Raw genomic sequence first — 17,265 nt, forward strand, 5'->3', positions numbered from 1 at the left:
CATGATACTGATAATATGGAGTAACTGAAAGGAAACATTTTAGAAATCTAGTCTACGGGATAAAAATGTTGTAGAAAATCGTCGGCAGCAGACTGATTCAAGTATTTCCGCAAAAATCTCAAATTACAAAGAAATAATAAAAGTTTTACAGACAAAAGATAAAATAGTTGCAAAGACATCGACGGATCGAACATTACTCTTTATACCTGGCAGAATCGAAGGGTAGTACATCAACACTTACAATTTGTTTAGATGGCAAGTTTACGTTTTTATTTGTAGATTTCTAGATAAACTAGTAAACAAATACATTAGGTTTTACTATCATTGAGTTTCAGAAAATGGTGACACATCCTGCCTCTCCCCCGTAGGCAGGGTAGGCGGTCAACCATACACATGCATGCTTGTTCCAAATTCCTAGAAATACCCCCTTTAAGGAGGGAGAACAATGGGTTTCGATTTTGGCCCCCTTTTCGAAGGGGAGCCATCAAAATTAACCCCCCCCCCTAATTTTAGGGTTTTCGAAGGGAGGTCAGTAGTCTGGCTTCCAGACCCTCTGCTCGTACTATTTCGCTATTCAGGATATTGACGCCCTCATCATAGAAAACTGTTGTAGTTTAAGGTGGTTTTGTCGGGCGGCAAAGGCGGCGACTTCGTCGCCGCGGAGTCCAGTTGGCAAAGGGTCTGGAACCCAGACTAGGGGGCCAGCAGAATTGCCCCCTATCCCATGTTTTAGTTTTTTTTTAGTTGTTTTGTTTTGTTATTGTTTTGGAAAGGAAGCTAACAAAATTCCCCCTGAATTAAGGAAGAGTGCTGAGGTGAAGACGAAATCCCCGATAACCACATGAGTGTGTGTGTGTGTGTGGGGGGGGGGGGGGGGCACATCCACAAACTCTAATGCCAGCAATGCTTGATTCCATCTTATGAACTCTCTCAAAAGCATCCCCCAGGTGTGAAGAAACATAAACGTGTATTGTCTTTAGCTAAGCAGTGATATCTGACCGCGCATCATAAAACCGACAAAAAGTCGCACGCCTCAAGTTTACGTGAGCGGTTGGTGAGGACCAAAAGGTGAAACGAGTCATCATAGTCAATCCCGAGTTTTTCATATTCTGATAGTGCCATTCTTATCCTTCATTATTCTAAATTTGAGATCCTGTAACGAAGAGGAATTGTGTTTTTAGCAGTTTAGTAGTATAATATAATTATGTATATTTTTTTTAGATCCCTGTTTTATTTCTTAAAAATCCTGTACACCATGCAATCTTTTTTTTCGCCTTTCAACCTAATAACCTAATAAAAAAGATGCTACTGCTCTGAAGGTTGGCAGTAGCCATGAATAAAAGTTGTTGATAGAGCATGCTTAATTTCCATTTAAACTGATGATTCCTTCATTGTTGTTGCTGTTGAGTGGTACATCTTGTTTTTTCCCCGTTCATCACATAGCTATGACCTGCTTGAACATAATATCCTTTTTTTAGTACACACTTTTCTAAATACTTTCTTTTCATTATTTGGATTAGGAAAGTCCGTTTGGATCTGTTGTACATCGTATTAACACGAAAGTCGGTTCTTTTAGAATCTCTTGAATAGAATTCCATGTCCGGCGACTTTTTGTTGGGTTTGTGCATGGTGCAGGGTCACATGGTACATTCATTCGTTTAATACATGTGATAAGCATACTATAGTAAAAAGGAAATGGAGGTGAAATGTGGAACTAAAAACAAAAAAACAAAAAAAATAAACGTTTAAGAGTAGATAACGACGATTTAACAGTTATTGCATTTTCTTTTAACTATCATTCAGTATATCTCTTTTTTTTCGCGGCACCAGAAGTAACGTGCTCTGATCCTCCCATTCCTGCGCATGGATCGATAAGCGGAGGGCTCCAGCATTGGTATACCGAAGGAACAAACGTGACCTACAAATGTAAATCTGGCTACTCACTCATCTCCAAAGACTCTTCGACAAATGTAACGTGTGGGACCAATGGGGAGTGGACATTCAGCGAGGCATATTGTAAAAGTGAGTTTACTGCGCGCCTACATTGTGCTTAAAAAAATGAAGAAAAAAAAAGAAGAAAACAATTCATAAGATTTGTGTGTTTTTTTCCTTTTTTTTTTACCATGAAATACCTCTCAAAATTTAGGGAGACTTTCCAACACCTTTCGTTGTTGATTCTCATTCCCTTTTTTTTTTTTCAACCAGTCATGGCAGTGTCCGTGATTCTTATCTTATTGCTCACATTTTGTTTCCAGTTATCTGCCCTAACGATTACGTGGAGCACAATAACGTATGCTTCAAGGATTTCCCGCCGAAACTTCCATTCAGATACACCTGGAAAGAAGCTTCGAATAAATGCAACCAGAAAGAAGAGATCCTTGCACTCTGTAAAGACAAGAGTACTCATGATGTGTTAACGAGCATAGGTGGCAATGACAGTTACTGGATTGGTGCAAAACAGGGCAGGAACTGGCGGTGGGACTCCGGTAAGTTGAATAATTTGATCATACCGTCCCATGTCAATTTCACGCCGCTAAGAAATATCAACTTTTTTTTTTCATCCAGTTAATGTCAATGTCTTTGAATCGTACCGTCAGTACCGACATCATGTATTATTTCGATTCCGAGTGGTCACTGAATGAGTCTGCACTACTGCAGCTGTTCGTTGTCTTCACACAGGGAGGTACTGGGCTTGTTCTTGAGAATGGATATACTTTATAGTAGTTGTTTCAAAAAAAAAATTCGCACTTTGATTCTTAACAATTCAAAAACTATGTATCAGATAAAACTATCATTAACATGAGTGATAGCTGAATAGAGAACAATTTTGTTGGAGGTGGTTTGAATATGAAAGCATAAATCCTCGTCATGAAATCCATTATTAATTTCACAGTTAGGTTTCAGATTTTGCTCTATTTTCAACCCTCTGTACATAGCTTTCACTTTGCAGAGGGATCAAAAGGTGTGTATGGGAGTATGTGGTTAAAACCCTGACAATGGTTCTTAACAGTGGCCATGGTTTGAATGCTTAATTGTGACCATGCACCTCAAAACGAACATAAAGTCGCACACACTGATTTTGTGTGAGGACTGAAAATAATGTAATGTAACGGGTGGTGTTACATTTGGAATGTTATTATGAAGCAGAAATGAAGGAGCTCAGGTACAGTTTTGGTACATTTCACCGATGCAAAGTGTTTATTCACAATCGCTCAGAAATATCATGATGAAGTTCAATGACAAGTTAAATGACGAGTATGTACATCAGAGTAAAATATAGAAGTATCAAGATGCAGGAGAGAGAGAGAGCAATATCAAGTAGAGGTTGACTCTCTGATCTCGAAATCATGATCTCTCTTGGGGCCTTGGAAAGAACACCAAACTTGGAAATGTTCAATGGGTGATGGGTGAGAATTTTTGGTAAGACAACCAATCAAAAAGGGATAACTAAAAAGAGTGACCAAAGGGGTTGTCCTAAGGGGTGATGTTTGACCAATTAAAAGAGGGGGATTCTTTTGTGGAGGAGGAAGTATTATAAGATAAGGGGCAGACAAAGAGTCTGGTGGTTCACAAGGTGTGTGTATATAATCTTTGGGTAATTAAACCAGGGACAAAGAAGGGTTGTTACAGGGTTGATTAAATGACTCTTTGATGTAAACATCAAACAAGGGTAATTAACGACAGGAAATTAATAGTAAACAATCTTTGTGTTATATTCTGAGGTGAGTTTACAAAAACAAGGGAATTTAAGCTGAGTTGTTAATGAACAGGAAGTTATCCCCAAAATATCCTAAATATACATTACATCCCCTTTTGTTAGGAAACAAGGCTGGGGGGGGGGGGGGTTAAATATTACAAACAAATCAGAACATAGAGAGGCTTCTGGAATTTCCAGAATCTGAATGTTGGAAAACAAAATGATAGATATTATAAATAAAAACAAATGAATGGTAGGTAGTGGAACTCAAATCATTACTGTCCCACTATCACTTTTACACATTCACTCTCACACATTTAAATGACATAATGATGATCTATTTACAATGAGATACAGTGAATAAAGTAACCAAAACTAATGCAATATTCTTCAACATAATTATCCTAAAATGGTCAATTTCTTCAACAATAACAATAACGACTGAGCAATGACTATAATTTATAACTTCAATATGCTCAATTATCAAACAAGGAAAATTAAACCAGCACAAAATATGCATGAGTAGGAATTCATGATTAAAAGATCAAATCAGGAATTACAGCGAAAATTAATATGTCAAATCATAATCAAGAATTTGAGTTATTCTCGCAGACGCTAATTTCCAAGCATCTAATTGAGTATCAGCGGAGAGGTAACGAGTGCGCTCGAGGTATGAGAGCTATCTGTGCGGCCTATTAGGAAGTATCACTTCAGTGAAGGATGTACACAGAAAAATATGACTCTCAAACCTCACTCGATAAGAAAGTAAATATCTCCAAATTGATAACAATAGAAGTAAGCGAAAGAACAGACACTTTCAAGTCTGTTTATTAAAATTGAGTTTAAACTCAAATTTCTCCAATCAGTGTCAAGACAATTAATTTGATACAATAATATAACATGCAATTACACAGCCTTGAAAAAGGATTCCAAAGCTTATATTCTCATTATTTTGGCAATGAGATTAATAATGTGAAAGTTACGTATATTACTTCAGCAACAAATACAACAAATCATAAAATGACAAAGAAATATATCATATACAGCTTTAGACTTATAAAGCTTATCAAGAAAATTATGTGTATAATCGTTTCATATATTTCTTTGGTGTTCCCGTGACAGGAATGATTCTATCAATCAGAATTTGCCTTATCAAGTTACTTGTGTCTGCATACATTCTTAAATCGTCCTCGGTGTAGGGTCATGTCATTGCCAGAAGGCGCAGTTGTTAGAAGGTCAAATTGTCGTTCAAGGTCAGTTTGTCGTAGGGGGGTTGGGGCGGCTATTCCGTTGTTAGGGGTGATGGATGTCACATAGTCAGATGTTTGGATTGGGTCTGTCGTCTGAAAGCACATGATGTGATCAGCAGTGCATTCAGGAGGGGTGTGGTCATGCTCATCAATAAAATTTACTGATGGTTTGTCAGAGGTTTCACCGTCTCCAGGGGTCACTGTCTTTCCAAGTGCCTCTTTCAGTCGCTGGAGGTGGGTGATGGGTTTCCTCTCATCCGATGCTTTCATGAAACAGGGTTTCAACCTGTTGTAGTTAAAGATATCTCGCAGAATTTCACCTTTGAGAGTGGAGAGAATGAAGTGGGTTCTATCGAGCACTTCATGCACAACTAAAGGTCCGACCCAAGCAGCTGCAATCTTTCTCGAGTTTGCAGTGAGGGAGGAAGAAGTTGGCTTGTACAAATAGACTAGCTGGCCTACTGAATAGATAGGAGTTTGCCGTAGTTTATTTGTAATGGCGACATTCTGCTTGTCTTGAGTTCTCCTTTGGAGCGAAAGCATCGTGTGAGAAATCTGGTCAAATTTCCGTTTGAGATGGGAAACATATTCGTCATAAGTCTGGGTCAGACCAGACATTGGGTTGAAGGTCAAGTTAGTCATGGTTGGGGGGTCTCGTCCAAATACAAGTTGGTAAGGGCAGTGGTCACCTAGATGAGGGGAAGAGAATGAGTTGTAGGCATAGCAAGTAGTGGGAATAAACCGAACCCAATCTGTTCCAAATTGGTTTAAGTTCACCTTGAGGAAGTCAGAGAGTGTTCGAATGTGGCGTTCAACTTGTAAGCTGACGTGGTTTGCAACACTAATCACTTTCCTATCAATGTTCAGGGCGGTACACAGTGTAGTCAGCAGTTTGCCTGTGAGAGCGGCTGCTGCGTCAGTCACAAGGCAGGAAGGGGGTCCGAAAATGCAGATAACCTTTTGTATCAATGCCTCACAAATTGTTTCGGCATCGAGAGTGCGAAGTGGGGCACAAATAACAAAGCGAGTTATCTCGTCACAAATGACCATCAAATGTCTAAAACCAGTTGCCGAGGTAGGCATGGTCTTAAAGTCAAGGCTTATTCTGTCAAAGGGTCGATAGGAGTCAGGTACACGAGTGTGAAATGGGCGTAACTTGTCTGGTTTGCCACGGAACTGTTGGCATCTCAGGCAAGCTTTGACATAGTTTTGTACCCTGTCAAACATCTGTGGCATATAGTAATTACGTCGTATTGTCAAGTAAGTGCGCATTGTTCCTTGGTGGTTGCTAAGTAGGTTGTCATGGTATTGTGAAATGATAACATCAGTCAGTGATTCTGGTACAGCAAGTTGTAGTTTAAAGTCGTCAGTCTTGTCAAAGAAAAGGCGGAATAATACACCATCACATAGGATGTATTGCTCAGCTTTCAGCTGAATTGTTTTCGCTGCCTTTTTGTCACTTGGTAATATGTCATGGGCTAGAAAGTCATAGATCGGTTTGAAAAATGGAGATGTCTCTTGTTCTGTCTTAAGTCTTCGTATGTCAATGGGCAGGTTGTAGTCACGGATGATTTTTCTCTTTATCAAGTCTAGTACTTTGTCTATGTCATGTTGTTTGGGTATATGTGGAGCAACAATCTGCTCAACATTTGAGATCAGTGGCTTAGGGGCTGTAAACAAGTCTGGGGGCACATCCCTGTATGTTTGTGTACACGGTGACTCATTTTGTTTGTCCACCAGTCTAGGTTCTGTTCGCTTCGGAGCTTTAGGTGTTGGTTTCTGTGTGTTGGGTCTGTTATGGTCATGTGGGGCAAAGTGTGTCGTAGTTGGGGGCAGGTCATGGGGTGTGTCTAATGCTGATCTCTGATTGGCCGGTTCATGCGAATGTGGGGTATTGTTATTGAGTGCAGGTGTGATGATTGGTTCAGGGGGTGGGGCGGTGTCAGTATCAATATTGTTGTGGTTGTTAGTTTTGGGTCTGTCAGGATAGAGATTGGGAACAGAAATACCCATCTTTTTAGCAAAGGCGCGTGTCACTGGACGCTCGGCAGGTTGTATAGGATTAAGATGATCTAGGTCATGATTATCAACTAAACTAAATGAAATGGGCACTACATGATCTATTTCGGCATGTTTGTCGCTTGGTATGCGAGACAGAAAATCTGCTAGGACAAGTTCGGTACCCTTCTTGTATGCAATCTTAAAGGAGTACTCTGATAATTTCAAGATTAGTTTCTGAAGGCGGGTGGTGGATGGTTCATCTTTGGACTTTAATATCTGAACAATTGAGCTGTGATCAACAAATGCATTGAATTCACAGCCACGCTACAAGTGTTTGAAAGCAGTTATGTTTATCAAAAGGCCAAACAATTCTAGTTCTGTTACACTATACCTCTGGCAAGCGTCAGGGAGAACTTTAGAGTAATAGCCTATAACTCTTTCATGTCCGTTGATGATTTGAGTCAAGTAAGATCCAGTCGCAGTCCGTGATGTGTCACTGTAAAGTGTGAATCGTCCGGTATTTGTAGGCATGTGTAGTACAGGGGGTTTGGTCATGAGGTCTTTGATTTTGTTAAAGGCGCGTTCATGTTCGTCAGTCCATTTGAATTTCTTACTCTTTCTGGTAAGCTGGTGTAGTGGCTTCAAAATAGACTGTATGTTGGGGAAGAATCCTGCAACATAATTGACAGCACCAATTAACCTTCTAACTTGTCTGGGTGTCTTGTGTCGAGTCATGTTGTGTATAGAGGCGCATCTATTGTTCAGTGGTCGAAAACAAGCCTCACCGTCCGAGTTAATAGTAATCCTATGTCCCATGTAGTCTACGTCATTGGTGAAGAGTTTACATTTCTTAGGAGAGATTTTAAGTCCATTGTCAGAGAGGGCCTGTAATACTTTGGTCAGGTGGAGTTTGTGGGATGTCTTGTCAGGGCTAAATAGGATTATGTCATCATGGTGAGCAATGCAGAAATTGCGGGAGTTGGGAATGGTGCCTAGAATGTTGTCGATTTTTGCTTGGAATAGTCCGGGTGAAATGTTAAGTCCTTGGGCAAGTCGTTTATAGTAATAGTGCTTTCCTCCATGATAGGAGGCAATGCCGGTATACTGTTGTGCTTGTTTAGAGAGGGGAATGCAGTGAAAGGCAGATTTGAGGTCGATGACACTCATTACTTTAGTCTTAGCATGTCCGATGCGTTTAAGGGTTTCAGTCAGTAGGGGAAAGGGATGGTTGATACGTCTAATTCTAGAGTTCAGGTAACGAAAGTCGGTCACTACTCGTTTTTCAGTCTTGTCTTTCTTGGCAATGAGTAACACAGGCGAGGTGTATGCCTGATGTCCAACCTCAAGTATACCAAGTTTCACGAGTTTGGTCAGTTCCTTTTCGATTTGTCGTTTGTCAGGTTCAGTAGCAAAGTATGGTCGAATGAAAAATGGTTCGTCATTGGTCAAGTGTATGTCTACTTCAAAGTTTGGGCAACTAGATAGCTCACCATAGAGGGAGAATGCGGGTCTGTTGTCTTTAAGGATTTGTATCAACTCATTCTTTTCAGAGGGAGAAAGCACACTATCCTTTAAGTCAATATGGGCTCTAATGATTTGGTCTTCAGTCATGTTAGCAATGGGGTCATTGGGATCAAGGTGGGGGTATTTGTCAAGGTTTGCTTGTCTAGTCTGGTTGTCAAGGTTACTGTCTGCGGTGTCAAGCTGAGTGGAGTAAAGTGCATGTGTGTTGTCAGTCAAGGTCATAGTTATGTTATCTACTGGGAGGGGCTCAGTCACACGTACGGGGTTAGTAGTGTCGAGAAAGGCAATCGCCCTACCCTTAGAGAAATGTAGAGGTCTGTCAGTAGTATTAGTCACAATGATTTGAGTCGCACCTTTTGTTAGTTTTACCACCATTGTTGATGGGCAGTGCCTACTGAGGTAGTCATTGGAAGGCAGTATGACGTCAGAGTTACGTAAGTGGGCAGGTGTATGTCCCTGTAGTGTCATGAGTCTGGACCCAAATGGTTCGATTTTCACCTTTGATGTAGGGGAAAATGGTATCCTACGTCGTTTGATTTTGAACCTATGGTCCCTGAAAGTCAAAGTCCCGTCTACGTCCGAAAGTGTGTTATTGCCTAATATCAAATCAACACCAACAAGGTTTTCAACGACTAAAGCAGAAATTTCGAATTTGTAACCTTGAATTGTGACTCTGAATTTAATCGCGGTTTGCGCTTCAAGGAACTGCCCGTTCCCTAGTTTAAATCGAGTAGGAGTCAGGCTCTGCCTCTTTAGGTTGGAAAGGTGTGGAGTTGATTTAACATAGCGGTCAGAAATCAATGTCTTGGAAGCACCACTGTCAAAAAGAATGAACATGTGCTTACCACTGTCAATTCGTCCCTTAAAGGTAGGGAATCCCATTTGCACGCCTTATATGAAGAGTTGTATAAATACAGTGGTATGTTGAAGAGAGTGTCATTTTAGAAACTTCCATAAAGTATTGGAAGTGAAAGGTAACATTTAGTACAATTTTCTGACCGTTAGATTTTGAATTGAATTGTTTTCGGGGCTCACCGTAAATTCCAGTACATTACTAGGCTACCTTTGCAGACCCATGTACTGCATGTGTGTCCATCATGTATATTTTGTGAAGAAAGTTCATCAACACTTACAAACATTTTTTATACACATTCTTGCCACACACTCTATATTATGTTATTACATCAGCTCTTATACTTTTAGATTTGTGTTTATAGATCACAAAATACAGAAGAATGCAACAAAAAGGCTTAAGTGTGGCTGACACACAGAACTACTGAGTAGTTGAGTTTTGTGCATTATTCAAATTTTAGATAACTGTTGACTTCCAAATTTCTAAGCAGTGGCCTAAGCAAGTCCCCTGAGGTTCATATTTAATGTTTTGCTGCATTTTGGGAGGTCTGTAAAAGGTATCCCCTACCTTTAACAAAGTTATTACTAGTCAGTTGCAGGTCTACGTCCTCTGTCCCTAAGTATGTCGATTTGAGTTTTTGTCCGTCCCTAGGCCTGGGGTGTTCATTTTGGGAGGTGGAATAGAGAGCGCTTCTATTTTCCTCCCTTAATGAAAACCCTGGGGATGTGTGTCGAAGTACTGTCCTGTGTATTGTAGATGATGTTGTTGTTGTTATTGTCGATGATGATGTCGGTTATAGTCATTGTATTGTTGTCTGTGGGGTGGGGGTGGTCCGTAATATTGGGGTCGTCTGTTGCGTTCAATGTCTCTCAACCTATGCCGACAATCCCTCCAAAAATGGTCAGGAATGTGACAATAGTCACACTTGCCAGCAAATCGAGGTCGAGACCGTTGGTCGCGTCCTCGGCTTTGTGACCGATAACGATCACGAGAAGGAGAGCGCCGTCCAGGATGTCTGTCTCTACTATCATGTCGTCTGTCTCTACTTAAACTATGTCTGTAGTCAGAATGATGTCGGTCCCTACTTAAACTACGTTCATGTCTGCTGTGGTCATCCCTATGTCGAGTCCTACTAGCGCTGCGGCTGGTACTGCGGTCAGAGTCATTGTGTTGGGAATGTCGATTTCGTCTTCGTCCTCGGGAGTCTTTCTGTTCGGTTCTAAATCTAAGGGAGGAAATTTCCTCACTTAGGAGGTCGACATCGTCTTGGGTTGCGAATGTCACTCTTTTGTCGGGGTAGTGTCAGTCCTAAGATCTATGAAAAGCTGCGCTTTCGCGGCTATCTCGTCAGGGGTGGTCGTTGATGTCGGCGATGCCATAAGAATGGCGGCGCGACAGTCGGGGGTCAGTGCAGCGAGTAAACGGTCCTTTATTTGCCTCTCCCCATAGTCTATGTAGGAGGCAGTCTGTCTGAGTCGTTGGAGAAAAGTTTCGACACTCTCTCCATCAGTCATAGTCATGATGTTAAAGTCAGTAACCCTAGCAAAAGTCGATTTGGCGGGGCTAAATCGCCTAGTGAAAGCTGTCTTTAGGTCGTCATAAGTAGTGAAAGTCAATTTGTCTATCCAGAGTCTGGCCTGTCCCTCTAATGTCCGCTTGAAAGTCTTAAGTATAGTCGTCAAGTTGCCAGCTTTGTCCGAGTCAATGTCATGGGCGTCTAAATAGTCTTCAAAGGTCAAAATATGGGCAGTACAGTCATTGTAATCTAGTCGGCTGCCAGAAAATTTAGTCGGTAAAAAGTCGGTCTGTCGGAGGGTCCTACTGGTGGTCATGGTGGTATTGGTACTGTGATTGGTCATGGTGTAATATTGAGTAACACAAAGCCTATCTAATCAAATATCAAAGTCAAAGATCAGTAATAACAGTCAAACAAATATGAGTATGAAAAATTCATAAGGAAACACATGAGAATTAAATACAAATAACCAGTCAAAATAAAATAATGCAAACTCAGTAAGCACTAATCAAAATCAACATGCTCTCAAATATCTCTCACAATGGGACAGTAATAACAATCAAAGTTCCACTTACCCAATGTGAAAGGGTTCAACCAAGTCTCCAATTCCCAAAATGATTCCATAGTATAGTATTCCAAAAACAAGAAAATAATCACAATAAGCAATCAAACTATCAGTCCTCCAAGTTAAGAGTCAATTATCCTTGAAAATGTTATTAGTGTTTACACTGTAAATGTCTGGTCCTGAATCCGTCTGGTAGTCCTATCGTTGTCGAAATGTGTCAGTCATTATTCAGCAAAGCGTCCATTTTTGAAGAATTTTCCCTGGAGCTGCATCCGCGTCAACACCAGTCATGGGTCCTCCTCGTACGTCCTTCAGGTCGTGGTCGTCGTAGTCCTCGTTGCGTCGTCATCCAAGTCGGGCATGATGTCGCCATCCAGGTCACGGTCATCATCATCGTTAATAGATGGAGGTTTAAGTCGTCAGTCATCAATCAGTCGTCATTTGCAAAGGCCATGTCACCACAAAACTCGTTGTCTAAATAATTGTTGAAGTCCAACAGCAGCACTGCAGTTTCGAAGTCGACGAAAAAAATCTGTTATAGTCACATTTCAACAATTTTCAGGTCGCATGCTGCCACGGTCCTGTTAATGCTCGCCCTGCATGGTCTGGTGAAAGTCTCTTTTCCAAAAGCGATGTCGAGTTGTAATGATGAGGTATTCCGATATAGGATCGATATAAGGTTCTCCACCATGTAATATAACGGGTGGTGTTACATTTGGAATGTTATTATGAAGCAGAAATGAAGGAGCTCAGGTACAGTTTTGGTACATTTCACCGATGCAAAGTGTTTATTCACAATCGCTCAGAAATATCATGATGAAGTTCAATGACAAGTTAAATGACGAGTATGTACATCAGAGTAAAATATAGAAGTATCAAGATGCAGGAGAGAGAGAGAGCAATATCAAGTAGAGGTTGACTCTCTGATCTCGAAATCATGATCTCTCTTGGGGCCTTGGAAAGAACACCAAACTTGGCAATGTTCAATGGGTGATGGGTGAGAATTTTTGGTAAGACAACCAATCAAAAAGGGATAACTAAAAAGAGTGACCAAAGGGGTTGTCCTAAGGGGTGATGTTTGACCAATTAAAAGAGGGGGATTCTTTTGTGGAGGAGGAAGTATTATAAGATAAGGGGCAGACAAAGAGTCTGGTGGTTCACAAGGTGTGTGTATATAATCTTTGGGTAATTAAACCAGGGACAAAGAAGGGTTGTTACAAGGTTGATTAAATGACTCTTTGATGTAAACATCAAACAAGGGTAATTAACGACAGGAAATTAATAGTAAACAATCTTTGTGTTATATTCTGAGGTGAGTTTACAAAAACAAGGGAATTTAAGCTGAGTTGTTAATGAACAGGAAGTTATCCCCAAAATATCCTAAATATACATTACAATAAGTTAAAGGTAAAATAGCCGAAATTGACTTTTTCATATTTTCTGAAAGAGCGGGTCTTCTTTTACATCATGCTAAAATTTGGTATCATAAAACAGGCAGGAAAGTGTGTTTTTTTAGCAGTTTATCTCGAACATTTTTGGTAGAATAGTGTGATTAGGTGTGTCTTTAGCATCCCTTTTTCATATCTGAAAAACCTTGTCCACACTCTTCACTTTCAACTCTAATAAATTTTGAAAGGACACTGCTACTGCTTTGAAAGTTTGCATTAATTATAGACAGAATGTGTTAATGAGGCATGCTTAATTTCAGTTTAATTTGATAATCCCTTCATTGTTGTTACTCTGGTGGTTTACTTCCTGTTTTTTGTCCCATTCATCACACAGCCAGCACAGTTTGGTAAAGATTAAGCGCTTGAATAGACACTGTACTTCAGAGCCTCTTTTCTCAGTTCACACTTTTCCTGAGTTTGTGCTTTCTTTCCAATATTTAGATAGGTTAGGAGAGTCCATTTGATTTGAGTTATACATCATTGTAAAGCTAAGAGTCTGCTCTTTTAGAATATGGTCTTATCTAAAAATTCTTGTCTGGCGACTTTTTGTTTGTTTTGAGGTGCAGGGTCACAATTATTTACTCATGAGAAATTCCACTCTCACAACTAGTCTTTATTCAGCCTCTGGCAGTATCTGTGTAAAGTCAGACGCCTGCCGATACTGTCGTTGAGTCGCGACAGTGCTCTCCCTACTTCTGAAAAATGAAATTAAAATGAATACCTTCCGTTCTGTCGTAAACATGGTGACAGGAAGCAAAGAAAATCAATTAGAGTATACACTTGTGTATATTGTTACGGTCAAGTTCACACAAATAAATACGAGGGGGTCTCGGTGAATTGAAATGAACAAATTTTCCGGAACTTTATTAAGAATTTGCTTAACAATCAGTTTCAACTGGGATGATCATTCTTACTTAAAGCGTTGCAGCGAAATTAACTATAACAATTCAAGGTTAGATTGGATCGTTTCAACAAAAGATATTAATTTAAAGACGGATTATGTGATACCTGGCCAGGGTTTTATCCTAACAGAACCAACGTCGAGGCCCAACTCATCTGCGACGTGACGGGGAGGCGACGCCAGACGCTATCATATCACGTGGAGAACGCGTCGATGCACAGGGACGTCGTCGGATCAGCAGGCAATGCTATCTCACTCAGGTCAGCTTGCAGCTCCGCGACTACGCCGGGCAGAAGGGCGTTGGCCGCCAGGTGCGCGTTGCCACTCACACAGTCTCGACGCCCTGGATTGACCTCGGCGTGGCTCCCACTAGTTGCCGTGTAGCAATCACAGGTGGGCATTGGCTCCAGACCGCCTGGTGGTTCGCCTGGCCCAGCCAACGAAAACTTATCGACGCCGTCGTCGTCGAAGGGAAACGGGCTAGAAGCAGGTTGGCATTTCCTGGATTATCCTGCTGTTTAGCACTTTAACTCAGTTCGCAGAACACTTGTCTTAGGGAAAGCAATTTCTCCCAAGACCATGGACGGGACGTTGAGAAAGTTATAACAGTCCTCTCTAACCGGAGTCTGATTGTCGACTGACGCGAGCAATGGATCTTTAACATGAGCATTATTACATACATGGAAAATTCCGTCAGGCACGCCCAGCTTAATATATTCATAACATTAAACTCAACTTGGGCGAAGTGTGTAAGGCTGCGGTTCGAAACGAATGACTCAAAAGGAGATTACGTAACCGCTGGTGTTTACAAACATTCGCGATCGTGCACTTGTGATCGCATACACATGATCATAAAACATGAAGACCACATTGTTAAGTGATTAGATGGGCAAATTCGTAACACCCCCACCCCTAAGAGAGAAAATATTACTCTGAAGTAATATTTTCGTTATATATCAAAACACGTTACAACTTTCAACAACATCATCCTGCTTAATTTGTAACAAATTTCAAACATCAACTATTTATATTATACCAAACTTCTTAGGGTATCACCACTTACAATAATGGCTGAAATACACACAAAACATACATTATTTAACCAGTCCGGATTATAATAACTCGGAAACATTATCGTATATATTTTACAACATTATTTCTTCACTTTGCTATAAATTTAACATTCTGTCTGTGTTGTAACAGACCTGTATAAATAAATCCTCTATTATGTTTGTACATAATGTTTCAATACAAATACCGGTAAACAGTTTATGGAGTAATTACTGTAAACATTTCCTGTTAAAAGGAAATACCTTAATATTTCAAAAGGAGCCATTTTATGTCTCCCTTACAAAATACTTTTGTTGGTATCGTGTCCTTCCACAAAACAAACAAACAAACAAACACAGACATTTGAACATTGTTTGTCCATTCTTTCAAATTCATTTCAACCCTTCCGGCTTAAAACTTAACACAACCTTAATACATTTCTCAAGATTTCAATTATCTCTTCTTCTTTTTTCACTCACAAAAAATAGGAAATGGCGGGAATGAAACTAGCCATGTGTCTAAAACTTGAGACGTTTACACACACAAAAAAATGAACATTCCCATCCTACTTCGTGCTTTAACAAGAAACTATACTTTCCTGCTTGAGTTTTCCTAATGCCAACGTGACCTCCCATGGGAATTTCCTGAGCAACTCTCCCTACGATAGTTTACTGGCAACACTATTTCCTATACTACCGACGAGCTTACACTAGCCGGTCCATCAGGGGGGCCGCCCCTTCCTCATCAACACACCGGATCTCCCGTGGAAGCACTCCGGCATACTAGCAGCTTCAATCTCGGAATCAACAGTAAGAAGCAAACGTTCGAGTGTTGGATCTTTTGGCTTCGCTGCAATCAGGGAAGAACGACAACTCTTGTCATCACCAGACTGAGCAGAAACATCATCGAAGTTAGCAGAAAACGTTTCTGCCAACCGAACAGAGTCATCTACAGACCCAAAATCCTCTGCCTCGCCTTGCTTCGCCTGACCTGATTGTGACCTTGTCACCACACAAACAGTAAATACATCCGGGAATTCTTCTAGCAACTTTTCAGTTTCAGGTTCAACAACCGGATCACTCGACACAATTGGTGAGACTGAGACCTTTCTCCCAGCCAAATCGTTCTCCATCAACAAATCAGCCCCATCCATGGGCAGACCGGGAACCACACCAATCGTAACTACTCCAGTGACTAAGTCACTCTTCAAGTGTATCCTATACAAAAGTACAGAAATGTAGCTTCCATCAATACCCTGTATCAGTGCGCTAGCACAAGCTGAACCATCAGCAGGCAATCTACTCACATCGCCTACAAGGAGAGAATGTGCTGCTCCGGTGTCCCTCAGGATTCTCACCGGCTGCACTGCACCGTCACCCGACTGCCAAGAGACCTCACCCTTTGACATGAAGCTGCGGTAACATTCCTACAGGTTATCTACACTTCCAGGGTTATGTCTTCAGGACGGCCATGCCCTGAAACATCAACACGAGTTCGTTCTCCTGAAGTTGCGAGTACAGGTTTGGCGCCCTGTTTTTTACCATCCCTTTGTAGCTTCCAACATTGTGTTTTAACATGTCCCTTCTTGGAACAATACTGGCATGTTACCTCGCGCTTGCCACCAACGCGATTCGGATTATCATCCGGCCTAAAATCTGGCCTATCCCACTTCGTATCCGACCTAACCGATTTACTCGAACTATCCGGTTTGTTCATTGGCTGGCACTGTATGCCTTTCCCAAAATTCCTATTGGGCTTTGCTGGATACGCAACCCCATCAGCGCGTTTCCACTTTGGAGCAAAGCCGCCACTAACACCTTTCTGTGACCTATGTAGCAAGTCAAATTCGTCAGCTACTATTGCAGCATTACGCAAGTCAAGACCCTTCTGTTCTTCAATGTGAGCCCTAACATGACTCGGGAGAGAGTCCTTAAATGACTCGAGTGGCATGACCTCTCTAAGAGAATCATACGTGCGTGGGACTTTAAGAGAAGAAATCCACCGATCAAAACTTGCATTCTTTTCGCGCGCTAACTCTACATACGTTTGACCAGGTTTCTTTCTCGCCTCACGGAAGCGCTGGCGATACGCTTCCGGTACCAGCTCATACGCAGAAATGATGACAGCTTTTACTACGTCATAATCCTCAGAGTCAAGTTCTGATAGGGACGAAAACACCTCTTGTGCTTTGCCCGTGAGCGCTGTCTGAACAAGAACAGTCCAATACTAGTGGGCCAATCAAGTCGCTTGGCCATCTTCTCAAACGCACTGAAGAACGAGACTACTTCGTCTTCATGAAATTTCGGCACAAATCTAGTATTCTTAGCTACATCAAAATAATATGTCTGACGCTGCCTAGATTCTAGATCAATTTCGGCTTTGCGCAGGTCTGGATTGCGTTTCCAACCTCAGCTTCTCTAACTCAATGCGTGCTAATTCTAGACTAACATCAGCCTTTGA

The 17,265-nt window shown here is 41.1% G+C and overlaps 2 pseudogenes; one reads left to right on the forward strand and one right to left on the reverse strand.

The window, feature by feature from the left end:
- The window catches only part of LOC140230150 (CUB and sushi domain-containing protein 3-like), a 91,362-nt pseudogene that overhangs the window by 5,056 nt on the left and 69,041 nt on the right, over nucleotides 1–17,265 (forward strand).
- Nucleotides 10,195–11,184, reverse strand: LOC140230102 (uncharacterized; annotated as a pseudogene).

Source organism: Diadema setosum, chromosome 6, assembly GCF_964275005.1.
Source record: "Diadema setosum chromosome 6, eeDiaSeto1, whole genome shotgun sequence".
Classification (NCBI taxonomy): Eukaryota; Metazoa; Echinodermata; class Echinoidea; order Diadematoida; family Diadematidae; genus Diadema; species Diadema setosum.